Source organism: Prionailurus bengalensis, chromosome D1 (genome assembly GCF_016509475.1).
Source record: "Prionailurus bengalensis isolate Pbe53 chromosome D1, Fcat_Pben_1.1_paternal_pri, whole genome shotgun sequence".
In the NCBI taxonomy this organism is placed as follows: Eukaryota; Metazoa; Chordata; class Mammalia; order Carnivora; family Felidae; genus Prionailurus; species Prionailurus bengalensis.
Window position 1 is genome coordinate 9,338,252 of NC_057346.1, and position 12,492 is coordinate 9,350,743.

The following is a 12,492-nucleotide window of genomic DNA, read 5'->3' on the forward strand; positions in this document are numbered from 1 at the left end:
TGGAGAGACAGAATCCCAGGGAGAGAGAGAATCTGAGCTATCAGCACAGAGCTTGATGAGGGGTTCGGCTCATGACCTGAGCCGAAATCAGGAGTCAGACGCTGAACTGACTCAGCCACCCAGGCGCCCCTCAAAGCGTAGCTTTGTGATTGCAGGAAATTTGCGTAGCTTCTCTATGCCTTGTATACAAAGTGGGGGCAAAAACAACAGTAGCCCTCGTGGCTACTTTAGTGTCGTTAAGAGGTCTGGTAGAATAATATGCTTAAAATCCCGATGCCCAGAAACTGAGTGCGTTGCTTTCTATAGCAGAGGGAGGTTAAGTTGCAGAGGGAATTAAGGTTGCTCATCAGCTGACCTTCAAATAGGGAGGTTATGTGGGGTTACTGAGCTGGGCCCAAGCATCCTTCAAAGTGGAAGAGAGAGGTAGAAGAAGGGAGTCTGAGACAGGGAGGTGACAATGGAAGCTGTGTTTGAGGCGTGCTGTGTGGCTGGCTTTCAAGAAGGAGGAAGAGGCCGTGAGCCTAGGAACGTGGACAGTCTGGAAGCTGGAAAAGGAAAGGAAGTGTTCCTTCCTAGAGCTTCTAGAAACAAAACTCAGCCTTCCTGCCACCTTGACTTGAGCCCAGTGAGACCCCGTGGAACTCTTAAACTACCAAACTGTAAGATGAGGCATGTATATTGTTTTATTTCACTAACCTTGTGATAATTTGTTATAGCAGCAGTGAAAACTAATACAAGAGGATTGTGTGAGTTTCTATACGTAAAATATTTAGTTATTTTAAAGTTTATTTACTTGAGAGAGACACTGAGAGAGAGTGCAAGTCAGAGAAGAGGAGAGAGGGGGCGGGTACAGAGGATCCAAAGCAGGCTCTGTGCCGAGGGCAGACAGCCTGATCAGGGCTCAGACTCACAAACCATGAGATCATTGACCTGAGCCAAAGGCAGACACTTAACCGACTAAGCCACCCAGGTGCCCCATAAGTAAAATATTTAGAACAGTATCTCATGGTGAGCATTCTAGAAGGTGTTATGTTTTGGGTGGTGTTTTGTCCTACACTTCCAATAAACAATAAGTATGTATTGATTGAATATTACCTTAAAAATAAGTGGGAGGGGCACCTGGATAGCTCAGTCAGTTAAGTGTCTGACTCTTGATTTCGGCTCTGCTCATGATCTCCCAGTTCGTGGGATCGAGCCCTTCATCAGACTCTGTGCTGACAGCTCAGAGCCTGGAGCCTGCTTCAGATTCTGTGTTTCTTTCTCTCTCTCTGCTCCTCCCCCATGCTCACTCTCTCTCTCAAAAATAAATAAACATTTAAAAAGTAATAGTAAAAATAAATTTTAAAAAGTGGGAAAGCACTACTTAAAAAGACAATATCAGCAGCACTAACAATACATGGAAAGGAAGATTTTTTCAATATAAGAATTATTGTCTATCACATACTTGAAACAAAATATTCAGGAACATCAATAACATCTAGAAAGATGTATGTATCTTAGGTCTAGTAGGAAAGGAAGTTTTTAATTGCAGAAGAACACAATTAATTCATATAAGATTCATATAAATAAGAATGGGGGGAAACAAAAAATATTTCCTAACTCAAAAAGGCTTTTTATATGATAATGTTCTTCACTTACTAACAAGATACTGACAAGCAGCTGGGGCTGGAGAGGATTAAAGAGGTTTCATTTTGGATGTGTGATTTATAGACTATGAGGAAAACCATGAATCCATCTAGAATCCAGATGCGGGTCAGTAATCTAAGGCATGGAGTCCAGTAAGTTCCTTTACAGACAAAGATCATAAAAGCTTGGAATTTCACTCCTAGTAAAAGCCTCTAGGAATTTGTGAATTCCGTTTTCATTCCAACAGAAAAGTGAGAAATCAAATTGTAGCAAGTCAACAGAGAGCACCCCCACCCTTAATTCTTGGCACAGTCAGGTCTCCAGGGCACTCAGAAATGTCAATTCCTTCCAAATACTTAGCGAGCATCTCCCATATGTATGGCCAGACCCTGTGTTAAGTAGCATTGAATTTAAATACAGACGGCACATAATCTATAACTTTTATGGTTGAAAAAAGTACAGCCTCATTATTTTAAAAACTTGGAACATTTACTACTACTCATGCTCAGTTTTTTATTCAAAAATATTTCTTGAATGTCCTTCTGAATATATTTAGATATCATGAAATACTTTCAAATAGACTGCATGGTTTTTTCAAATAATTTGTGAGAAAGGAACAGGAAACTTTGTAGCTTTTCTACTTTCCTGCTTTGGAATTTTTTTCAGATCATTAGATGTTTGGCTAACAAATCAGAATATTTATAATTCCATAAGAATTATACAGTGAGATGTGAGTCCAAATGTTAGATTTTAAGATAGTGCTTTTTCCTTTTAAATTTCATTTCATTCTTATTAATTAAAATAATGTGCAAAATAATGTCCTTTAAGTTTATTATTTTTGAGAGAGAGAGAGAGAGAGAGAGAGAGAGAGAGAGAGACAGGGCATGAGGTGGGGAAGGGGCAGAGAGAGAGGGCAACACAGAATCTGAAGCAGGCTCCAGGCTCTGAGCTGTCAGCACAGAGCCTGACGCGGGGCTCGAACTCACAGCCCGTGAGATCACGACTTGAGCCGAAGTTGGACACTTAACCAACTGAGCCACCCAGGAGCCCCAAAATAATGTCTTTTTAAAATTTCATTTCATTCTTATTAATTAAGATAATGTACAAAAAATCAGACACCTGCCCATCGGTCTTCTTTCCTAATTCCAATTCCCCAGGAACAAAACACTTTTCGATGTCTCTGGCTGTCTGTCCTGGTGTTTACCTCCACATTTCTAAACAGCTTGTTCGTATTGCTCCTTTATGAATGTTTACACGTGCACCACCTCTCCTGATTCCTGCTGCGGGTGAGGAGATTTCCCCTGTCAGCCCCACCCGTCATCCCCACACGCACCAACGTGTAAGTCATCTCCTATTCTTCTGAAATAGGTCTTGCACCCTTTTCAATTTAATCAATGTTTATTGTTTACACTGTATGACTCTGTAAAGACAATGCAAAGTAGATCCAGGCAGTGTATTCTCGTTTCATTTCCTTTCCTCCGTTGTATCTCGTTCCCTGGAATCAACAATTTCCTCCCCGAGTCCTGTTGGTCGGTTCAGTGTGTGTCTGTCACAAGTTCAAGGCCCACTCTCTACCAGAGCAGAATTCCAGCACGCCAAAAGACCGTGGAGTCTTTCCTTTGCAGACTTCCCTGCTGGATGGAGCGCTCTCTCCTGCAGCTCTGAACTGGACCAGACGGATGCCACTCATCAGTTGTCCTGAGACCTTTCTTCTCGGTCCCCCTGGGAATTGCCTTCCACTCATTCTAAACCCTGTTTCCAGGACACCTGGCCTTCTCTCTTGGATGATGTCCAGTCGTTAAGGAAGCACATCCTTTAGGAGCTTCCAAAAAAAGCATGCCTGGGACCTAAAAATATTAAGAACCTTCAGGTCCCAAAATATCTTTCTTCTACTTTTATGCTTGGTTGTCGGTTAGACTGTATATAGAACTCTGTTTTGTAACTCCGTTGTCTCTAGCTTCCCATACTGTTTTCAGGAGTCTGGTCCTATTCTGATTCCCAGCCATTTGTGTGTAACCTATCTGCCTCCTCAATCTCTGGAAGGTTATCCAATTATACAATGAGATGTGAGTCCAAATTTCTTTAGAGAAATTTCTATAGAGAAATGTGTCCTAACGTTTCCATGATAATATGCCTTGTTTTGCTTCTAGTTTCTGTTTCTCATCATTCATTTTATTGACCAAACATGCTGCCTTTTCTTCAAAACTTAATTCCTATAGTCTGGACAATATTTTTGGAATAGGCCTTTAAGGGGCACCTGGGTGGCTCAGTCGGTTAAGCGTCCGACTTCAGCTCAGGTCATAATCTCACAGTCTGTGAGTTCAAGCCCCGCGTGGGGCTCTGTGCTGACAGCTCAGAGCCTGGAGCCTGCTTCAGATTCTGTGTCTCCCTCGCTCTCTGCCCCTCCCCCACTCGTGCTCTGTCTCTCTTGCTCTCAAAAATAAATAAAACATAATTTTTTTTTAGAGTAAGCCTTTAATAATTCATTATCTCCTCTGGTGTCTGTGTGTGGAACCTGTATCATTTATATCTTGTGGAACTCCTCAGCTAATTCTTTAATTTTCTTGCCTTTTCTCACTACATTTGGGAGATTTGGGGGGGTGGACAGGAGCGGAAGAATGCACAAATGAGCAAAGGGTAGAGAGAGAGAGAATCCCAGAAGGGGTGGGGAGGGGGGAGAGAGAGAAGCAGGGCTCACCCAAAGTGGGGCTCATGCTCATCCAATGCGGGACTCGAACTCACAAACCGTGAGATCATGACCTGAGCTGAAGTCAGATGCTTGATGACTGCACCACCCAGGCACCCAGGGAGATATATTTTGAAATATTTTCTCAACTTTGTTTTCCAAGCCTTCCACTGAATTTTTAATTTCTGCTATCCCATTTTAATATCCAAGATCTTTCCTTTTTAAAGAAACCTATTTTTCATGGGCACATTTTCTACTCTCACTTCTCCGAGAATACTGAAAGGTCAATCACTTTTTTTTCCCTGTTTGTTCAGCTCATTGTTAAGTTTTTCTTCATATATCTGGTGATTTGTGGAGACTTTGTTAGAAGTCTTTGTTTGTGGGAAGACTTTGTCTGTGGGAATTTTGTTAGAAATTAAATTTCTGGGGCGCCTGGGTGGCTCAATTGGTCTCGCAGTTTATGAGTTCGAGCCCCACACAGGGCTCTGTGCTGACTGCACAGAACCTGCTTGACATTCTCTCTCTCCCTCAGTCTGCCCCTCCCCCCCATCTCTCTCTCAAAAATAAATAAATAAACTTTTAAAAAATTAAAAAAAAAAAGAAATTAAATTTCTCAGTGTGGCATTTGTTGGCTGTTGGTTTGACTGCAAGAAGGTCTAGGGACACAACTGTGTTTTTAAAGAGTCACAAAAAGTAGTCTCCGTAACACTTCACTCTTGGGCGCGTGATGTTTCGCACACAGAAATGTTCCAGTCTCCTAGCTTAGGCTTAGGGACGTGGTAACAAGCTTCATTGCTGGTACTCAGGAGGCCTAGGGAGGCCGGATGTGGGAGCTGTCACTTCCGGTGTGCAGATCTCCAGCTGACATCTTCTGTTTTCAGTTAAGTGCCCCTGTCACACCCTCAGTTGTGTAGAGCCTCTCCAATTTGAGAACCTGTGTGATTCACCCTTTCTAGAAGGAAACCTCCCACCACCCGCCAGAGTTGGGAGGGGCAGTTGCCCTGAGGGAGAAGGTATGGGAGCCAAACTGCTAATATAAATGAGGATTTTCAACAATCCACCTGTGTTTTAGCCCCACCCTGTACCTCCTACTTTCCCAAACCCCTGCATTTCCCTATCCACACACCCCTCAAGTTCTGTAGGATGAATCCATTGGCCTTTTATTGGCTTTCCACACTATAGGCTCGTATTTCAGAGCCTTTAAGTCAGGTAAATAGGTTATTTCTAGTTCCTCCAAATTCCTGCTTCTAAATGTTTCGAAATGAGTTGTCTGATATAAACGTGTGCCTCTGTGTCCTTGTAAATGTATGCCTTTAAGCCCAGAGCCTCTAGAGATCCAAGTAGACATCCACACAGTATACATTTTTCTTTCTCATTGCAAAGCCTGCACTATCCCCTCCCTGGTCCTGCCCCGTGCCCCAGGCAACTCCAGTCTTCACCTTGATTAACCGACATGTAAATGAATCCGGGTTATTTCCAAGTTGTGGGACTCTAAGTAACTTTTATAATCTCTCTGTCTCTCTCCGTAATTTTCTTTTTTTTAGAGTTCACATAAGGAACATATGTTAGTTATTGAATCAGAAAAAAATATTCCATATTATTTTAAAAATGTGTTCTTATCAGGCATCTAATTTTTTGGCACTCTGCTCAATAGTCTGAAGATTTAATTCAGTAATTATTTTTTTTTTAAATCTGGCTCCTCAAATTAACATTTAATTTACAAAAGATCCAGACTGAAAATAGGCCAGGCTGTATCTCTTCTAAGTAAGAAGTCAGTAAAATTACAGAATGTTAGAGCTGGAAAGACCTTCAGCATCATATAGCCCAGAGATTTTTCAAACTGTGTCTCCGTGAATCTTGGGGTTCTGTAGAGAAATCTTGGGGCTACAGTAGAAGCAAGGGGGAGACTAATTGGTATGGATCTAAATCTTCCACCGCGTCTTTAATCAAAACACCTCCTCTTTTAGCTTCCTTTTTCTTAAAAAAAAAAAAAAAAAAAGTAATGTTTCTTGCTCAAGAATGTATCTGGAGCCTGCTAACTTCTCTCCATTGCGGTGGCCAAACAGCACCATATCTACTGGTTATTGTAACAGCTTCATTACCTGTTTCCTTGCTTCCACTTTTGCCTTCTCCAATGTCATCTTACACCACTCCCACTTTACACTTCGCTTTCTGTACTCCGGTCTTACTTGCTTTTTTATTTACTCTCTAAGCATACCTATATTAGCCAAAATAGGGTAGCATATGTTGAGGTAGCAACCCCAAAGATCAGTGGTTTAATAAAATTAGTGTTACTCACTCATATGAGAGTCTGATATACTCTCCTCCAGAAAGTGTTTCAGGGATCCGGGCTCCCTCCATATTGGAAACTCATCATCACACATGTGACATTCACCATTGCTATGAGAAAGGAAGTGGAGGGGGTGCCTGGGTAGCTCAGTCCACTGAGCATCTGACTCTTGATTTTGGCTCAGGGCATGATCTTATGGTTTGTGAGGTTGAGACCTGGGTCAGGATCTGCACTGATAGCTTAGAGCCTACTTGGGATTCTCTCTCTCCCTCTCTCTCTCTCTGCCCCTCCCCTGCTCATGTGCACTCTCTCTCTCTCTCTAAAAATAAATAAGTAAACTTTAAAAAATATCTTTAAAAAAGGAAAGGAAAGGAAAGGAAAGGAAAGGGAAAAGAAAAAGGAAGTAGAGGAAGGCTTTTCCAACTCTGGAAATAAAACAAGGGTCATTGGTCAGGACTCAATCACAAGACCTCAGCCTAATGATAAGAAACACTGGGAGATGTAGTCTTCCAGAATGCCGTGAAATAGGAAGATGACAAAGGAGTTGGTGAACAATCAATGAACATATAACATGATCTCTACCATACCACCTTGGGGAAACTGTATTTGCTATTACCTTTTCATGAGATATTCTTTATATAGCTTTTTGTATAACCGAATCCTTTTCATCTTTCAAATTTAAGCTTAATTTTAATGCTACTTGTTGGGATGAACACTGGGTATTGTATGTAAGTGCTAAATCACTACTGCTCCTACTCCTGAAACTGATACTACACTATATGTTAACTAACTTGAATTTAAATGAATAAGTTATGTACTCTAAAAACCACAATAACAACAAGTTTAAGCTTAGTTTTAATTTCTGAGAAACCTTCTCCAACAACTTTAACCAAAGACTCCAGTATGGCAGAGACTGCTGGTTATTCTCATTATCCTTCCTCCCCTTCAACTTTGAAAGAACCCGTATGTTTAGGGGACACTATTGTTGCCCAGATAAAAAACTATATATCCCATCATCCTTTGCACTGATTTGGCCACATGACTAAGTAAGTTTTGACCAATAAGATATAGGAAGTGTTTTGTAAAACTTCTGGAGAGTTTCCCTAAGGAGATGGATGGCCCTTCCTTTGCCCCTTCCTCCCTTCTAATTCCTTCACTGAGAAAGCCTGGATGGATCCAGGCAACCATCTTGGGCTATGAGGCAGCACTCTAAGTAGGACAGAGCATGAACTGGAATAAACTTATGTCCCTGGTAACTTTGTGGTGTCACCATAGTGGACCTGGGCTGCTTACCTCAGGATTTCTTGCATAAGAGAGAAAAATTAACTTCTATCTTTTTAAAGATACTATTGATTTCATAAGTGGCTAATTCAGTACAACCTCCTTATTAGGCAGGTAAGGAAACTAAGACATTGTGAATATGTGACCGCAAATATGGACAGCCAGGACAGAGTCAGTTCTCTGATATCCTGTCTAGTATTCATACCAGCAGTCTTAAAGTGAATATTTGAGGAACAGAAACCAAACATACTGAATCACTACTGAGTGTGAGGCACAGAAGTATGAGGTTTACATATTCCCTGCCCTTGTCATTATGACTAATGCATAAATAAATACTTATGATACAACATGATAAGTATAATAATAGAGACATGTGCATATATATGATGGCACAAAAAACGGAGAAAGGGGGTGGTTTAATTCTGCCTTGCATTGTAAGGAAGGTAAGAAGTACCATAACACTTGCGCCTTGAAGGATGAGTAGGAGTGTTCCAGGTATAAGAAAGAAGAGGAGTAAGAGAAGTATTGTAGGCAGATGAAAACTAAGGTATAGAAGCATGAAAAGACCTAGTGTGTGCAAGGAACAATCAGCAGAAAGAAGAAAAAAGTGACAAATGAGCCTAGAAACTTAAGAATGTAGCCTCAGGACAGACTCTAAAGATCCTTGTTTACAAACCTTGGATGAGATTCATAGGCAAGGAAAGTTCATACTATGATAGTTACTGCATTGGATTTTTAAAATTTATTTCCTCTTCCTAATAGAAGCCTGATCTCTTTTATCAGGATCAACTCTTTGACAATACCTATAGACTGATGGGACCCACCCAGGGCTCCACTCACTCTTGTCCATGCAGAGCCATGCAACCCAAGCTAAGCCACTTAGACACTCCTGACTTGTATTCTGAGTCTTAAGCAGAAAAAAAAAAAAAAAAAAAAAAAAAAGGGACCACACATGGCTGTTCCTCTAGTCATCAACAGGCCGGAGTCTTCACTATAACATCCTGCCATGATACTGTCTTTTGGCCTCCTTAACCCAGCCTCAACCCAACGCAGCCCTAGGGTGGTTTGGATTTCTTCCCGTCCATTCTGTGAGTCCTCATTATTCTTCTGACATATTTATTTTGCTTAAGTTAGACAGAATGGTGTCTGTATCTTGAAGCAAAGAATCTAACACATGAAATATCCCAGTATGAATCACCAAGGTTAGAAAGAAATGTCTCTCCCCAGCTCCATATTGTTGCAGGGTTGAAACTGGGGAGTCAGAAGTTAGCATACTATTGTTGGCTCTTACACTAAGCTATATTTACCAGCCTAGCTTTTGTCAGTAAAAGCTGGCTGACTCTTTTTATGTTATGTGTCAATTAGTTCAGAGTTTAATCAGGGAAGATGGAGCTATTTATTGGCCTTTCTCAAAGACATCAATCACCTGTATTACCACAACCTATAGGACAACCCTGTTGGGGGAGAATATTATGAATGTCCCTGTAAACAGCAAGAAATAGCACCCAAGTGACAGAGCCAAGACCAGAACTCTCACTTCCTAACTCAAGATCCCACGTTCTTTTCCTAAAAGGGATTGTCCAGCTGGCTTTTGACCCAACTTGCTGCTGTCCCAAAACTTTCTGTTTTACAAATTCAGAGGAGTTGGTCATCATTTTATCTTTGTCAAGGCAGGAAATTCATGCTTCCCATGAGGAGTCTTTTAGATCTGACCCAGATAAAACCAAATGGTTTTTTTTCTGGATTCTTGCATTCCTCTGGATTGATAGAGAAGGAGCAAATGCCGAGAAGGAAGTGTGCTTTAGCACAGTGTACAAAGGACTTCTGAATCTTCTGTAATTAAAAAGAGATTTAGAGAATTTTTCTTATCAAGATCCTCAGATGATTCAGAGGACACATTTTTTTTTTTAGATAAATGATCATGTTACCAAGCATAATAGGAGATATTATTAAGGCTTCCATAAATACTTAGAGAATGACAAAGAATTTAAATGATGCAGGATAGAAACATTTCCTTCTGCTGAAAAGAAAAAGTTCAGATTAATGGAATAACTTGAAAGACGTCTCAACTATTTCATCCCAGGGCCTCACAGAAGTAGGCCCTAAGTTGGGGGTATTATAAGGAAAACACATTATCAACCTCTTTCATACTCAATCCTGATTTTAATGTTAAGTGAAATTCAATGAGATGAGGTGTGGAGCACCTTCCCAGGATCGTCCTTCCAGATTCACAGATTATCTCCAAGAGAAGATGCCAACAGTTTGCATTCCCAGCCTTCATACTACATTTATTCATAAGGTTTTGCTATTGTTCAGGGATTATCTACAGTTGCTGTCTCTGTAAATCATCAAGTCATACATTTCACCATAAATCATCTATTCCAACTACTGCACTTAATCTGCAGATGAACTTACACTTAGAATGATAAATCAGACACCTGAGCCCAACCAGCCAGTTAGGGGCAAAATCCAGAGCCATCTCCTATCTACAAAGGACCCTGAAGGGAGAAATTAGATTTTTTTTCTTTGTTGACACTTGTATACTGAGAAGGAGAGGGGTCAAAAGACAATTGTACTAATAGCAATAACAAAATTACTTTTGGTGGCTGGGGGGGTGGATATACTGACTTTATCTGGGAAAATACCTGTGTTATCTCAGGCTTCCATAGCAAAATACCACAGAGTGGGTGGTTTAAACAACAGAAACGTATTTTGTCACTGTTCTGGAGGGTGGAAGTCTCATATGAGGATGTCAGCATGGTGAGATTCTGGCGAGGGCCCTCAATGATGGCGGTGACGGTGATATGATGTGGTGGTGGTGGTGGTAATGATGGTGATGGGTGGCAGTGGTGATGATGTGGTGATGGTGGTTATGTGGTGGGGGGGGGATGGTGGTGACGATAATGGCTGTGATGATGGTGGTGATGACCACGGTGGTGGCAGTGGTGGTGTGTGTGATGAGTGAAGGAAGTAACAACAGAGAAATATGGGAAGCCGGGGGGGGGGGGGCACCCATCTGATTTGAGGCTGGGGCACCTGTGATATGAAGTGATCCGGTAAAATCCCCAGGATGGGGTTCCCAGAGGACTTTCCAGGACAGGATACCTAATATCCAATTTTAAGTCTGTTCACATTTGCTTTGGAGATAACTCCTCTGATCCTCCAAGTCCCCAGCTGATCTGACTGCACGCACAACACACCCTGTTGTATGTGAGTCTTTCTGGGGAAGTGAGTCTTTCTGGGGGAGTGAAGGAAGAAGCCTGGTTTTGTGTCTTAGCTTTCTGTACACCAGGAATGGATACACAGGCCGATGAAATGGTTTGTCGACTGAGGAAGACCCAGAGATGACCAGGAAACTGTCATCCCCTTATTGATCCACAGAAAAGTAAGGCCAATTTTGTCTGGTTCTCAAGAAGCAGGGAGACCCCAACAAACATGGGCTAACAGGCCCAATATGTATGTATTGCAGGTATTTACTCAATGTGAGGTTTATTTAGAGATTCTCAAAGCCCATCCCTAGAAGATGTCATATGGAGAAAGACTCCCCTCACTAAATGTGTTAAGGTTATGTCAAGGTCCCCAGCTCCCTGCCGAGTATCCTCAGTGAGACAACTGTCTACTCCTTCTCTCTTAGTCAGCGAGAAAGCCTGGGGGGTTCTTTTCTTTTCTTTTTGTAAGGTTAAGGTACACATGGAGTGTTTTCTTTGAGCATGGGGGGTGGGGAGGGGAAAACCTATATAAGTGTATCTTTTCTTTCGCGCAAGTGACCAGTCTATTCAAGTATTTTCAAAATGGATATACTTCAGAGGCATGAATGTCTTTCCTTCTCCCAACCCTGATGACAGATGATTCCAAATGCAATAACGTGGGCTCCAGAGGCATCCGTTTATTTATTCCAAATATTTCAGCTAATGAGAAAGCAAATTTGAGCTCCCTGTCCTGGGCGGCTTTGCAGCCAAGATCTCTGTCAGCACTCTTGGCACGGGCACCCCTCATCTCCTCCTCTGCCTCCGGGGCTCATTGGGGCCCACTCTGTCTCCAAGCTTCTCATTAGTAGGAACCCCATCACTCATGTGGGGATGCAGAGGCCTCATCCCTGCTGACGCCTTTATTGTGCTTGCCTTACCAGCCTCTTGTTCCCTCTCGAGCCCCCAGCCAGCCCTCCCTCTCCGCAGGAGTCCTTCTTGCTCTGTCATCCTTCTGTGTGGCTCCTGGCAAGAAGCTTCCTTTGATGGATTCCACAGACCCCTGACCTCACTTTGAAGTCCCCACAGCTTAATCACACACACCCACCTCAAGACTCAGCATTGCCCCTTTTACTGGCTTACCAAACTCATTAGGCACCCTGGGGGACCCAGTTTGCCTCCTGTATCACAGAATAATAAGTAGGCTTGGTGGGAGGAAGGAGGGAGGAGAGTGTTGTATTGTTGGATATGCACCACTAAGAAAGCTGAGCTTCCTCTTGGAAGGAAGCGGGGAGATCCTGCTGTTGATGGCCATCCCCCCTCCAGCTCCCACAGGGACCGCGGAACCAGGCTTCAGGGAGAGAGAGATGTGAGTTCGGCATGAGTTTAATCTCAGCCTCATTGCCTGTGGCTGACCCTGGGTA